This window comes from Parasteatoda tepidariorum, chromosome 9 (assembly GCF_043381705.1).
Source record: "Parasteatoda tepidariorum isolate YZ-2023 chromosome 9, CAS_Ptep_4.0, whole genome shotgun sequence".
Lineage (NCBI taxonomy): Eukaryota > Metazoa > Arthropoda > Arachnida > Araneae > Theridiidae > Parasteatoda > Parasteatoda tepidariorum.
In genome coordinates, this window is record NC_092212.1 from 60,350,937 (window position 1) to 60,367,431 (window position 16,495).

At 30.5% G+C, this 16,495-nt stretch overlaps 2 long non-coding RNA genes across 2 annotated transcripts in view; both read left to right on the forward strand.

Annotated features, from left to right (window-relative positions):
* Positions 1 to 172: 172 nt before the first annotated feature.
* LOC122271374 (uncharacterized) lies at positions 173 to 6,298 on the forward strand. The gene is made up of 2 exons (XR_006226341.2): positions 173 to 833; positions 5,574 to 6,298. It is a non-coding gene; the product is annotated as an uncharacterized lncRNA (long non-coding RNA).
* Positions 6,299 to 14,547: 8,249 nt separating this feature from the next.
* Positions 14,548 to 16,495, forward strand: part of LOC139426461 (uncharacterized) — a 17,553-nt gene continuing 15,605 nt past the window's right edge. Inside the window, exon 1 of the long non-coding RNA XR_011637731.1 lies at positions 14,548 to 14,688. This is a non-coding gene — a long non-coding RNA (uncharacterized lncRNA). The remainder of the gene's footprint in view (positions 14,689 to 16,495) is intronic.

Consider the following 16,495-nt stretch of genomic DNA (forward strand, 5'->3'; position numbering starts at 1 on the left):
AGCAACAGGTGATTTAATACATATGATCTGATAAATAATAGTATTTCTGTCCTAATACTCTCTCTCTCTCTGTCTTAAATTAGTTGCTACATTTGAATACTTTTGTACTGATTAATGATACTGATGGTTTTATGACTTTATTCTAAAGTTTTTCAGTGATTCCAGGGTGTTACACATTGTAACAATAATTTTTGAGGCACTAAATAGACTTTGAATGCTTCACACTCTTTATTGATAAGAACTTTTCACACTCCAAGGTTTATTCTACTTTGAATTCTTCACACTCTTTATTGATAAGAACTTTTCACACTCCAAGGTTATTCTACTTTGAATTCTTCACACTCTTCATTGATGAGAACTTTTCACACTCCACGGAACTTTTCACACTCGACGGTTTATTCTAATAATATTTTTTTGACAAGTCTCCAAATTTCCTATGACTATGGTTCAGGATTCTAGGAGCAGATAGAGCCAAATTCCAACTCGAGGGCAGAGACACCTACATCCAGATGTTGGGAAGGAAGTATTGGAATGGTGGCAACAATAATGAAGCGTCCCTTTGGAGGTAATTTGATACCTCAGTCTATGATAAGAGTTGGTGAGGCGCGGAGGCTTCGGCCTGCCGTTGTTCTCTACAAGAATGGAGAGCAGAGTATGATTCTCAATAATGAAATTGTGATAATCTTTCAGGATCCATGTTGATCTGTAATGTTTGTAGTGGAAAACAACGATCAAAATTAATTTTTGATTTCTACTTGAGTGTTAAAAAAATTTGAAATATGCATTTTTTGAATTTAGTGTGTCCTCGTTTAATGTGATGGAAATAAATCTGTGTAAGTAATTTTTGTCGTTTTCTTAGAATTATGTTTCTTCTTTTTTATTTCAGCTTAATCTACTTATATCTAAATTTATTATTTATTTTCCAGAGACTCCTTTTAGCTTTATACTACCACTAAATTGTTAGGTTATCCACCACGTGTGGCAGCAAATTTAATCAGTTAATGGCTAGGTTAATTAGGATGATTGTATCCAATATTTTTTCTAATTCTATTATACGGCTAATTTGATTAAGTTTTATTTAATGATTTTCTTTTCGTTCATTAATGATTTTCTATCTCATCACCATAAACTTTAATTCTTTTTTTACACACACAGCAGCACCAAATTATCATATATTCCACCATTTAATACAGGGTATCAACACAGAGATGCCAACTGCTCCGGACACGCCAAAATAATTAAAAAAAACGATAAATAACTACAAAGTGAATTTTGCAAATATTTTACTAGTTTTGCTTGCTTTTTCAAAAGTATAGCATGATAGAGGTACTATCAAGTGGTGAATGATACATATAAGCCTACGAATTATTTAGAACTAGTGGCTGATAAAAATCTACTAAATCGAATTTATTAAACCAAGAATCACAATTGATAAACTACCTCTTTAAAATATATATTTGCTGTCCGGAGCAAGTTGGCATCTCTGTCAACAGGTATGCTATTCTATAAATCAACAACATTTACTTACGAATTGTGATTGTAATAGTAGCATAATTTTACTGGTGTCGAACTGCATCGTAAGTTATTTATGATTAAATCAACTTAAAATATAGCAACTAATTTTAGACAAAATTTTTGACCTATATGTATGTTGCAACTAATTTGAGACAGAGGGAGTATTATTTTTTGGCACGCAAAATTATGGTTAAATATGAAGTCAATATTACTTCGCTTATTAAAACCGGGTAAAAAAAATTACAGACAAATAAACCGGTAAAGCAAAACTCACCTGTTAAGCAAAAAGGATAAGAAAACCGGTTAAGCAAAAAGGATAACAATAATTCATACCTGCCAAGCTTTGCTCTTCTTTAAAATGGTTTCCTGAAGTGATAGTAAAACATAAATTAAAAAATCAATTACAGACAAATAAATCTGTAAGTCATCCAGACTTGAAATTGTTCTGGTTACTCATTACTAGCCCTGGTGTTTAATTTATAGATTTGCATTATTAAATAAAATTATTCTCAACTAGATTTATAAATCTAGAGATAGCAAAGGTTTTACTATTACTCAAAATATGAAAGTTAAATCTTTCGCAATTACTAATTAATTAGCATATTTGAAATCACCCTCTCCAATTATTGAGACTGAGTCCTTGAACGGGATGATCAGATCAAAAGTTATTCCGGGTGGTCCGTTAATTTTTAGTGCACTTTACATTTGGTGACAATCACAAATCAAATTCGAAACAAAATGCAAATATTTTTTATAAAGACACTGAAAATAATGTAATAAATGAACTACTAATCCTTCTCAAAAAATGGACTTATCTATGCCAACTTCTCTCATTCGAACGGGAATATTTTTTTTTTAATTATTTAAAGTGGTAGAAAATTTTATGATTTACAATTTTATCTTGATAATAATTTTGATCATGGCTCCACGTAATCAATTTAAATAAATTTATAAGGCCTGCGAATCGGGTTGGGAAGTTTTTATGCGTTATCAAAATTAAACGAATTGAAATTATTTTAACGTTAACACTTTTACGTTGTGTGGTGTTAGTTTGGCTTTTGAGCATTGAAACGCATCCTCATATCATTTATAATATCACATATTTCAGAGCTTAGGAAATGTTTTAGTATGAATCATCAAAAACGGAAATGTGTTTCAATGAGTAAAACAGCTTTGTCATAATTGGCATTTGATTTGATATTTTAGTGACAAGATTCCGTCGTATAGTAAAAAGATAAAAGCAAGTACATAAGTTTAAAAAGATGCTACAAAATTATTTTCAATTCAACTTATTCAGCTAATGAATGAAAGAAAGGTAAAATTGAACTTCTTTATTTATTATAAGTAATTTTATGTTTTTCTATTCACTATTATAAATAATAAATTTTCAAGTATACTTATTAATTGTAGATTTAATTCAATAGTCCCAACTTTTTAATTTATTATACTATCTTTAACACTCATCTTATATCTTATTTGCTGCCCGGCCTGAGTAGGGGGCAGGGAACTGTCCTTGCATCAGAAAGGTTCTGGGTTCGAATCCCGGGCAAGGCATGGATGTTCTTTCCTTCTCTGTAATATCTGATCTCACTGTGGGAGCGACGTTGGTCCACCTAATATGGTTCCTCTGAAAGAAAGGCCCACGAAATCGCCCTGTAAATGCCTGAATTGACGGATGTTAACACAGGTGGGCATTGGGAAAAAAATATCACTTATTTTACTATCTTTAGTCAATTTTTGTATAAGCAAATCAAGTTTAGTGGGTGAAAGTTTAACTTTTGAGTTGCAAATATTATTCTAGTTTGAGATACCATCGATCTAAGGTAGAATACTCTTGACTACCTCACTTGTCTAAATAGCACTGTTAAAAGCGTTGACAAATTTAAATCAAAATGCATTTGTACATAAAAATCTCATGACGAACTACTTTTTCTTTATTCATGAAACCTGTTTACTTAATGATAAAGATATTTTCTAGCAACAAGGTTCGTACATTTACATCACATCAAAAAATTCTATTTTAATAATAATAATAATTAACTAAAAGAGAAATTGGAGGAATTTTACCCCAATGCTGAAAATAGAGGAAGCTGGATTACAACGAAACTAATTTACTATTTCCATACAAACCTGACATTTTAATGCGCAAAAATACAATTAATCCACTTCTTTTTATCTCGTATTTCCCTTATTTATACAGAGAGTTTTTAGATTTTAAATTATATCTTTGTATTGAAACTTAATTTTATGTATTTTACTAGAATTTTCAGTTACACTTGTACTTTTTAAAAATCAATATAACTATGTTTGTAAAAACTTAAAATCATTATCAAACACTTTTCAATTTGAAATTCAAATTACATACATTACTAATCATTAAACTCACAATAAGTAAACAATTTTATGTTTTCTCTATAACAATTTTAAAGCATAGGCGAAATTCCGCAGATTTATTTGTAGTGTTATTAATACCAGAGAAAATCTTTCGATAAATGCTTAATAATTGTCAGTTGTGTATTAGGTGTATGGTATATTCCTAATAATTATATATATATATATATATATATATATATATACCTTTNCAAACTTACATGACACGCTTTATTCAGGTTACTGCATTGATATCTTTAGGTTACATTTTGTACGCATGCCTGGGTTTCATATCTGCACTGATTTTGTAGTTTGAACTGTTTTTGTATCAATAAAGTTTACTGTTACTATAAATAGTTTATTACATAGGTTTGTAGCCTCGTTTCTTTTTTAATTTACTTAGTGCTCGTATCCATGAAATAAAAGTGATTATATGTCATTTAGTTTTTCATATAAATGTAATAGGACACCATGTAAAAATGCATCAAGCGTAAAATTATTGACAAAAGCTAAAAACGCTGTTGTGAATTCTACTTGCAAAAAGAAAATAAGGGCAATAGAAATAATGGATTGTGGTTACTACAATTACTTTCTAAGTCGAAAACTTTCATTTAGGTAGCATTTAATAGTTTTGATACAAAATTCTTCTAACGTTTGGCTTGAAAATATTTAGCACAATATTTAGAGAGCAAGGTCTCAATAACATCGATTGGAGCTTTATCAGAATAGTAATGGACCTATAACTTGAACAACTGTAGTTATAATCTGGCTAGACCACTATTAAAAGAATTTCCTGCATGAATTAAATAATCCGTGAAAGTCACTTGTGAAGAGTGGGCAAAAAATGTAATAAAATATAGCTGAAATGACAAAATAAGTTTAATATACCTAGTGTAACTACCAATATTTTTTAAAGATAAAGGAGGCCAAATTGCAATGCTAAGTGCTGACCACACTGCCATAATCATGTCGTTCGTTACAAAATTTTGGAGCTTTTACCTCCATATGACTTCCCAAGAGCGAGAATGTATATATATATATATATATATGTAACATAAAAAGCTTCAACTAATCTTTTTCTTTTTATGTTATTCCTTTTCTGTAAATCTTTGTCTTAATGTATTATTCAAATCGAAACGCTCTTTCTCTCACACTTTAAAATTCACATCCTGTCTTTTAATCTATTTTTAGTTCAAGTATGCATTTATTAACAGTTAGACATTTTTCCCTTTAACTAACTCACGCGAAAGACTCTATTTCCCTAGCCCTATTTAATAGACCAATTGCAATTACACTAAGATTTCCCTTATTCCCTAAAACGAGAGATATTACGGATTTATTTGAAAGATTTTCCCTAACGTTTATTGAGGAGTGTCATTCAATATGTGCCTGTTTCTCTCATAATGATGATTAAATAAAATGAATTTGCTCTTTTTAAAATCCTGTGCCTGTTTGTCCGGCACGAACGACTGCCACTATTAAATAATTACATAGTTAAATATAGAGCCACATTGTGGGCCTCCTAATTGGCCTATAATAATTTCCTATGGTAGGGTAATATAGTAGTAATATAGGGTAATATAGTAGGGTATATAGTTGGTTATATATGGTATATTAGGTACAAGTATATGGTATTGGTATTAGCTAAATTCATACGTATGTTTCAACTTTTTTTTTTGTATCTCCAGGAAACTAAGAGAATGGAGTCTAAACTGTATCTAACCGTGGCAGTCTGTGCTTTAAGTATTCTCTCCGTACCTGCAATGCGAATAGCTCTACCAGGTCGACCTATGCTGATATGTAACTTATTTGGATGTGATTGTTCTCCAAGACCAGGAGAAATGTGCTGCGATGGCTACAAGTTCGATGTTTTCTCTAAAGAATGCCGGATGGTTGATAATTCTGCATCATAACTTTCTCAATAGCAGATTAATAAAGATAAATGTCTGAATAAAAAAATTAGTTTAGGTTGCACGGTGCACGTGTATTCTTTAAAGTTGTTGACAATTAAAATCTAAAACCAATAGAATTTTTTCAACATTTTAAACGAATCAATCCGAGAAAATTGGAAAAAATGCTGCTATATATGTAGTAAAGCTCTGTATATAAATATAGTGCTGTAAATCTTTGAAATATTTTTATTGTGTAGTGGGAAAAATAACTTCGAGTGGAATTTACTAAAATAGAATCATACATCAAAATAAAACTTTCGCTACCACAAGAAAAAAAATACTTTCCAAGAAAGCAAAGTAGATAGACATTTTTGCATGCATGTTATGGTGCATATCAATTTAAAAAATCTGTTTTTCGAAAAATTAGCTTAGTGAAAATGACGATGTGCCTGTAATTAAATAAATTAAGTAAACAGTATATTTTTCTTCAAGAAAGCTTATTAAAAAGTTTTTTGTTCGTTTCCGATTTGTTTCTTTACATGTGTTTTGTACGCATTGAAGTGCTTACTATCATTTAAAAGGAGTCAGATTCCATGTAGTGTCTTTTTTTCATATGCTATTAAATCAATTTAAAATATGAAATGTTTCAAATCTTTTTAATCGGATTTTTGAATTTTATAGTTGCGTTTAATGTAATTTTTGTGAGAAACTAATCAATTAGTTTTGAAATTTTCTTGTTTTGTTTTTAATTCTTTGTTTAGAATGTCTTTCAAAACTCTTCAGTTATAGAATTTTTTCTTCTTTTTTTTGCGTTAAGCAGTTTTTCTAAGAAACTACTAAATAAATTTTATTTTCGAAAACTCTTTTTATTTGAGTTCTATATTCTAGAAAAAATCACAAAATTTGTTGAAAATTAAGAAAAATCAACTTTTGAAAAAGATATTTAAATGTAATGTTTTTAAGACTTTTTTTTCTAGAAATTGGCATAAAAAGACAAATATTGAAAGCATATTTTTGAAGAAAAAGAAGTTTAAAATTGTGTACCGTTAAACAGGGAATAAAACACAAAAAGTTTTTTTTTAAAATCAATTCTGTAATGTCTCAAAAAATGATCAAACTTAAATAAAAAGTTAACGATTAAAAACATGTTTAAAAAAATATATATACAAACGAAATTAAAAAAAAAGTATTGAAACTCGATTTTGTAGTTTCTTATAAATATCACATTGTATGCTGCAATTAAAAATTATTCTTACACAATTAAAAATTTTAAAAAATTGAAGCTAGCAAAAATTAATTTTAATATGTGAAATATAACGGGAGAAAGAAATGAAAAGAATAAATTAAAATAAATATAATTGTTTATCAGATAACAATGCGGAGCAATTTTTTTGTTCTTTTCAGATGCGTAGAATTATTGAACGGATCGTAGAAATCTTCACGTCGCTGTGATTTCAAATCTGCTTTTTGGTTTCGCTGCACAAGCTACAGTTTTTATGTAACTTAATAATGTATTTCTAACCAGGATTTCTAAAAGTTCACTCGATTAAGCGTCCTCACTTCTCCGTTGCGTAGGGAATAGTAGTAACAGTACAATAATACATTTCCGTTTATGATGTGATGCGGTAATCTCGTCAAACCCAAGGAATGTATTAGCGCACCTCACCAATGGTACCTACAATATGGAAAAATTTAGAAGGTGACAATGAACTTTTTTTCAAGACTGCTTAAAATTTCGTTAAATAAACTTCAAATTTGATTTATAAAATCAAGTTTTCACACCGCGATAAAAAGAAAAAATGCATATAATTTTAGCCGATTTTATTTTATTTATAACCATCGTTGAACAGCCGACCCAGTTTTGGAGTTTATCAATGCTCAACTCCGTAGCCTTGTAATTTTGAAACCAGTCCAGAAGACAAGGGAACTCCCGGATGAAGTATTAAAAGAAAATTTTCTTCGTGGATTACTTTTTGATGGAACTAACCCGCATTTGCGTCACATGAAAAGGAAGACAACGAGAACCTCCCACGCTTAACCTGATGTCAAAGGGACTCTAACCCATGAACCGTTTACCACTGAGGATATTTCACGTCAGCACTGTGGTCGGTGCAAGCCGGATGCGGATTCGTATCGACCATCCATCGTTGGAATTCGAACAGGGTTCACCTCATTGGAAGGCGACCACTCTTTCCCCTGAGCCATTGCAGCTCAGATTTTATTTATCTCCTAAAATTATACACTTCAAAGCCTATAGTTTAAAGCACGTATATATTTTTAAAAATTTAGCTTCCTCTTTAAAAGGGTTTTCAGGCCGTGCTTAGTCTAAATCAGGAGTGTCAAACTCGGGGCCAGCGGGCCGCATGCGGCTCGAGATGAACATTTTTGCGGCCCAATCAATATATCCGACGCAAATTAAAAATAAAATAGAAATGTGAATTAGAAAGGAAACTAGCATATGAAATTATAATATTCTTCATTTATAAACTATATGGATTATTTTAAATTGTACGCGCGAAAATGTAAAATTCTAATTGTCTTGCGGCACCTGCCATTCCAGAGATACTGCATCGTATCAAAAATACGCAGAAAAAATGAAAAAATTTCAAATCTTAGAACAGAATTTGAAACAAGGTTTAAATATTTTAATTCTTCGGAAAATTTTTTTTGTTTGTTTTCGTCGATTTTCTCAATAAATATAGACTCAGTACCCAGTAGTATGCAAATGGAAGTGATTGAGATTCAGTGCGACTCAAATTTGAAGGCAAAATTCATTGAAGTGGGTATGCCTGAATTTTACAAATATTTACCGGCAAGGTTTGAAAATACTCGAAAATTCGCATATGAAATTATTTCCATGTTTGGAAGTACTCATCAGTGCAAGCAATTATTTTCTGTTATGAAAGGAAATAAATCTCCTGTCCGAAACCGTATTAATAACGCACGCGTTGGATCAATTTCGAAAGTAGTCTCGGCCAATGAAATTTCTCCCGAAATAGGAAAGATAGTAGCAGAGAAGAAATGACAAGTATCGACTAATAAGTTAACTTTATTTACAATGTGCTATTCAAAATAAAAATATTTGTTTCTATGAACATTGATTTTTTTTTTTTTTTTTTTTTTTTTTTTTTTTTTTTTTTTTTTTNAAAGTTAAGCATTGTTTATTTGGCCCAAGTTAGCTTTTGAGTTTGACACCCCTGCTAAATATATCAGGTCTGAGAGGTGAAGGTCACATGTCTTGAGAGTTATTTTCAAACGAGCAGACAAGCGCATATATGAATGTAGTATAAGCCTATATGTTACTTTTAAACTTGTACTTTCAAACAAAAAGTAAACTAAACTAAAAATACTATTTTGGAAAAAAATCTGCAGTTTTCTGAACAAAACTAATTTTAAATTTTAAATAATATCTTACGAATTAGGTAAGATCAAGCACTAAATAAATACAACAAAAAAATATTCCCCAGTGTAATCATAACAATGTTTATTTTAATTAATGTTTAAACCTAATAAATACAAATGCTGATTTTTCTCTTTTTAACAGAAGATTTTGCGTTAACTATTTAAGGTCGTTGCAATATTTACCGTTTGATTTCAATAAATTTGATTTACAATTACTTACCACGACGGTGCATAAACTTTTAAAATAAACTAGGAGGCTTCGCCTCCTGCTCGCTGGCGCTTGCCAACCCCTGGAACTGCTTTCGCAGTTCATTTCGGATTGCTTCGCAATCCTGTGCTCGNGATCTTAGAAATCTTCACGTCGCTGTGATTTCAAATCTGCTTTTTGGTTTCTCTGCACAAGCTACAGTTGTTATGCAACTTAATAATGCATTTCTAACCAGGATTTCTAAAAGTTACCACTAAGTGTCCCCACTTCTCCGTTGCGTAGGGAGTAATATTTACAGTACAATAATACATTTCCGTTTATGATGTGATATGATAATCTCGTCAAACCCAAGGAATGTATTAGTGCACCTCACCAATGGTACCTACAACATGGAAAAATTTAAAAGGTGGTAATGAACTTTTTTCAAGACTGTTTAAAATTTCAGTAAATAAACTTGATTTTTAAAATCAAATTTTCACTCCTCGATGAAAAAAAATTACATAATTTTAACCGATTTTATTTTATTTACAACCATTGTTGAACAGCCGACCCAATTTTTGGGTTTATCACTACTAATGCTCAACTCCGTAGCCTTATAATTTTGAAACCAGTGCAGAAGACAAGGGAACTCCTGGATCAAGTATTAGGAGAAATTTGTCTTCTTGGATTACGTTTTGATGGAACTAACCCGCATTTGCGTCACATGAAGAGGAAGACTGCGAGTACCTTCCATGATTAACCTGATGGCAAAGGGACTCCAACCCATGAACCGTTTACCACTGAGAATATTTCACGTCAGCATTGTGGTCGGTGCAAGTCGTATGCGGATTCGTATCGACCATTCATCGCTAGAATTCGAACAGGGTTCACCTCATTGAAAGGCGAGCTCTCTATCCCCTGAGCCATTGCGGCTCAGATTTTATTTATCTCCTAAAATTATACTTCAAAGCCTAGTATAGTTTAAAGCACGTATATATTTCTAAAAATTTAGCTACCTCTTTAAAAGGGTTTTCAGGCCGTGCTTAGTCTAAAGGTAAATATATCAGGTCTGAGAGGTGAAGGTCACATGTCTTGAGCGTTATTTTCAAACGAACAGACAAGTGCAAATACGAATGCAGTATAAACCTATACGTTCTTTTTAAACTTGTACTTTCAAACAAGGAGTAAACTAAATCAAAAAATACTATTATAAAAAAAAAATCTGCAGTTTTCTGAACAAAACTAATTTCAAATTTCAAATAATATTTTCCGAATTAGGTAAGATCAAGTACTAAATAAATACCACAAAAAATATTCCCCAGTGTAATCATAACAATGTTTATTTTAATTAATGTTTAAACTTAATAAATACAAATGCTGACTTTTCTCTTTTTAACAGAAGATTTTGCGTTAACTATTTAAGGCCGTTGCAATATTTACCGTTTGATTTTAATAAATTTGATTTACAATAACTTTCACCACTACGTTGTATAAACTTTTAAAATAAATATATCAGACCTGATAATCACGTGATGAAATTTTCAAGTGCTGAGAAATAAGTAAGCGTAGCCAGTGTAATTATCAAGTTTTTCTTGAAATAAATCAAAAGTAATATAGTAAAAGGAAAAAAAAATATTTTATCTGTATGAAAACTAGTAAATAATGTTTACTTAAGTGAGCTATTAATTTTTAAAAATATTAAAACAAATTATTTTTTAAGGTCCCCTTTTGTCGAAAAGGGAGCGTCCACTTAAAAATTATTATGTTTGAAAGAAAGGGTTGGGGCTCGTGAAACTATGATATTTTGTGACAAGTGGTATCAAAAAATGTAACGCCACACATTAAGACAATTAATTAAGAATGAAATAAAAGCGAAAATGCTAAAGAAAAATTAAGAATTAAGATAAAGTTTTACTAACTGTGTATAAGTTACAAGTATAAATAACCGATAATGGAAGAAAAATTTAAACAAAAATAAGGAAAGTAATAAAAAAGGAAAAATATTTCAAAGAGAAGGAGAAAAATAAATATTAAAGCTATTAAAAAGAAGTATTACAAATTAAAAAAAGAAATTTAAAAATTAATTTAAATTAGAAAAATAATTGTGTCAAGATATTATCTCGACGTCAGCTTGCACAATATTCGCAAAAGTAGTTCTTTGTATTAATATAACTATAGCAAAATACATCAATAAAATAGTGTAAAAAGCACAGAAGGAAAAAAGAACTGATTCATAAATAAAAATTTTATCAAGAAAATCACAAAAATACAAATTATGACAAAAATAGAAACGTATAAAGTGAGGAGGGAAAGCGAATGTCACGAACTTGCGACTATCTTGCAAAATTGATTTAAAAATATACTCGTCACAAAGTTGTCAGATTACAAAGTATGACATTGAAGTGTAAATAGAAGGTATATCCCACTGTAAAAACCTGAATGGAGCGTGACTTGTGAAAAGGAGATAGGTGTGACAGTTTGTGACAAAAAAAAAAAAAAAAAAAGATGNAAAAAACATGGGTGAGTCAATAATATTGAAAAAAAGAAAAAGTGTTTTCCACTTTTTCTTACTTGCGTAGAATTAATTGAGCATAATTTCCTTATTTAGTAAGTAGCTTTTTAATAATTTTGAATATTTTATCGTTTTATTTAACCCTTGGGTTCCCAACTTTGCAAATCAGTAATAAGAATGATTGCAACGCCCCCTTCCTTTAAAAAAACATTAAACTAATAATTATTATTTTGGCCAATTATTTGTCAGCAAATATTTTTACTCTGACATACTTCTGTAATCATACCTTTAAGGCTGTCTTTTCGAAGCCTCCGTCGTAATATGAAATGATGCTTTTTTGTGAATAATATGCTATTTATATAACAGCTGTGAGTTTGCAACTGTTACTCATGACAGTTAGGCCAAGTTTGGCCTACCTAAAGCCAGCGCTGTCTTCGCTTATTTTGAAAATGGCGCAAAATGTCAATATGGAGAAAAGCCACAGTTTTGTGAAAATGAAAAATGTTTGTGGTCTAATTTTTTTAATATTTAAAAACTTATTCCAATGCTGTATTACCCGGGCTCATAAAAATTTGCAAAAACTGAGACTTAAGGCAGTGATTTTAATCATTTTCATCTAGGTGGGAAAATCTCGCCAAATTGGCGATTTTTTTTAAAAAAAAGTTTAATAATTTTTAAATTATTTGTTTGTTCTAAAACGGAGATAATTCACGGCAAGATTATATATATATATTAAAATCATCTCATTGTTTGTAAGTGTAAGGCATCTAAACTATGGCTTTTTTATTTTCCTTGGTGACAGAGCTTTGGAAAACAGCTCTAAATTATTGAATTCGACTAAAATTTTCAATAGAAATTTGCTATTCCGGAAAGAGTTACCAGTTTTTAAAGGGAAAATTGCGAAGAAAACGGAAAAAATGCTACGAACGGCGGATAAAATACTTTTCGAATGGTAGTCTCTTAATGTATGATCCTTGGCTTACTAAATTCAATTTTTGTGGTTTTTATTCACCACTTTTAAGTAATTCCAAGACTTATGTGATACCTGGGATCACATAAGTCTACACGGCATAACTTTGCCACAGTTATGCCGTGTTGAGCCGTTTAAAAATTTTAGTAAAATTAACCGAAAATATACAAACGCTGTGCAAAGGGTGGAGGTAGCAGGTTCGAATACCGATATTACCCTGGATGCATCTTCGTGCTGTCCTTCTCTGTATTGTGCTATCTGTCCTTCTATTTGACAATGGTTTATAAGCCTGAATTGAAAACGCAAGACTGCAAATGTACGTAATTCCAATAAACAAATAAATTGAAAATATGCAAGCTTTAGTTTGTAGTTCGTTACCGTTTTTAAAATATTTATATTGAATCCGGAAAGTTGGCATCTCTGAAGTCGCTGAAGTATTCGTACGGAATCAGAATTAGGATAGTAAAAAATAAGAAGCGGTAGCTTAAGTTAGGGGATGGCTAATTTGACAAACTTATTTTTGCTTTTAGTTTAAATCTAACACATTCAATCCTAGTAGAATGGTAGAAATCACATAAATCTCGATGCGCTGTAGCAAATCAGCATTAACAGAGATGCCAACTTGCTCCGGACAGCAAATATATATTTTAAAGTGGTAGTTTATCAATTGTGTTTCTTGGTTTAATAAATTCAATTTAGTAGATTTTTATCCAACATTATTTTTAAATAATTCGTTGGCTTATATGATTCACCACTTTATAGGCTATACCTTTTAAAAAGCAAGCATTAATAGTCAAATATTTGCAAAATTTTCTTTGTAGTTATTTACCGTTTTTTTAATTACTTTGGCGTGTCCGGAGCAGTTGGCATCTCTGCATTAACCGTTTCGTCTGTAGTAATAAATCGGTGATGATGAGTATCCAAACGTAGAGTGTTAAAAGTGTAACCATACAATTTTTAATTCGAACTAAGTAGTGGTGAATTAAATAAAGCAAACTATTATTTCACCGCCCACAAATAAACAACTATAAAAATAGTTTGGTTATCAGTTTTATCTTTTTTTCCCCTGATTATCGACATCCTGAGAATGCATATATGACTCGGACGTCTCGAAGAGGTTAAAACTTTTTCTAAGTTAATTTGCAAAGTAAAAAAACTTGCATGGTCTTAATTTATAATTTGGTAATTCAAGTCTTTCAAACACATTTTAATGAATGAAATGTCATTGAAACAGTTCATTAATATTACTTAATTATTCAATAAATAACAGAATAAAAATACGGAAAATAAAGGAGAAATTGTGTTATATAATTTTTCGTAGGTTAAAATATAGACGAAGTAGGAATTTTTTAAGAGTCTCTTAATAAAACACACTCACCCACAATTAAGTGAGGTTAAATATTTGACAAGTTAATCACGGTTATTTCAATATTTGATGGAAGTCTCCGAAACAGGTTCCAGCAAAGTGTTTGTTGTTTCTAAAAGAAAAGCTAAACGACTCTATAAATCACAAAGCAGTTTTATTCTATCATTGAACACAAAGCGTTGCGAAATATGGCATTTGATTTTTTCAACGGGTACACAAAGTTATAAAGTAGATAATTACATCTTTTCACTTTGAAAATGTTTTCTCTTTTTCATTCGTAGGGGTAAAATCTTTCCTGACAGCACTAAAATCTTCTCTTCCTCGTCACGGTGTACAGAACGCTTTAAAGCTTAGTTTTAAGTTTTAGAAAAACGTTATTTTTTAAACTCTTTCATTAAGAGAAAAGAACCTTTATTCAGTTGCAGTTACTGCTACAAAAATCGTATGGTGGAATATGCGATATTAGTAAGATAGGTAAGCAAAATTTTTATGCTAATTTATAATTATTTTTTTCTTAAATGATTTTGCTTGAAATTATTAGGCTATAAAATGTGTTACACTTCATAGAAATATTTTCTCCTCACAATTTCAAAGTAAGGAATTAAAACTTTATTAGTTAGGCCTAGAAGTGGATTGAGAATAACTGGAAATGTGACGTTCAATTGCAAAACCGACCATCTCTTAAAGATACAGTTTCCGGGAAAAACAGTTTTACTGCAACACTTAATCAAAATAATACACTGGTATAAGAAATTAAGAGAATTTGCAGACTTGGTCGATTATCTCTTGAACTACAGGACCGATTTTAATGAAATTTGAGATGTACATACATTGATACAATACAAAACAAATAACCATTCAACAATTGTAATACACACTCATGATCGTGCATAACACTCGTTGGAATCGGAAGGTATGAAACAGCTGTTGCAGAATAAACAAACAAAAAAAAAAATGGGTTGATAGGGGGCGTGGTCCCCTCTTACAGATATACAGACCTTGCAGCGGGATTTCATACTTGAAATAAGGCAGTTTACCATTTCCTGTGCCAATTGGATTGAATTGTTCTACGTCAATTTCATACCTTCCGACTCCAACTCGTGTTGCGCACGAATATGTGTGTGTATTATAATTGTTGAATGGTTATTTGTTTTGTATTGTATCAATCTATGTACATATCAAATTTCATTAAAATCGGTCCTGTAGTTCAAGAGATAATTGACCAAGTCTGCAAATTCTCTTAATTTCTTATACCAGTGTATATGAAACCAAACTCTTTGCTTTAAGAAGCATTAAGACATTATGGTTTAAGACACAATATAGGGGGGCATGGGTACTTTAATCCTTCGACGCAGATGGGACAACCGTGTCCCATTAATACATTTTTTTCTGGCTTTCTAATTACAAGCAAAATTACATTTCAGTATTTTTTAATTATAAAATACTGTCTAATAGCAGAGATGCCAACTTGCTCCGGACAGCAAATATATATTTTAAAGTGGTAGTTTATCAATAGTGATTCTTGGTTTAATAAATTCAATTTAGTAGATTTTTATCCACCACTATTTCTAAATAATTCGTGGGCTTATATAATTCATCACTTTCCTGTACGTTGGTCATGTTACACATTTTAAAAAGCAAGCTTAATGGTCAAATATATGCAAAATTTACTTTGTAGTTATTTACCGTTTTTTTTAATTATTTTGGCGTGTCCGGAGCAGTTGGCAACTCTGTAATAGTTGCTAAAAAAATCTGTTAGATGCACGGAACTATATTTGTACTAAAATATAAAATCTAGAAAAAAATGTTAGAAATTTTTTAATCAAACTTTAAAATTTTTACATGTCTTTGACTTATACTTTAAGAGCAAAAAAAAAAATAGTGGCTAATGTTTGCTAAGTTCGCTAAAATATCGATTAATCCAATTAAATTAAATAAAATCAATCAAAATAAAATCTATTAAATAATACAATATATTTTTTTGTTTAAATTTATCTGAATTTTATTGCTGTTGTTTGAACATTTTACTACAGAAAAATGTTAAAAGTAACTCTTAAAAATATTTTATATTCCCCATTTTTGACTTCCCAAATCAAAAGAATTTAAGTGCCGGCAATAAATTAAGCTTACCTTAATTGTGTCGAGTACCTTTGCTATATCGGAATGGGCACGACAGGTAAAAATGAAAAAAATGACAGAAAGATATTGAAGAAACATATTGTTTTTTCTAAATTCTATCTACCAAAAAAGCCTTGTAGAAAATAGAATTAAAGAAATTCGA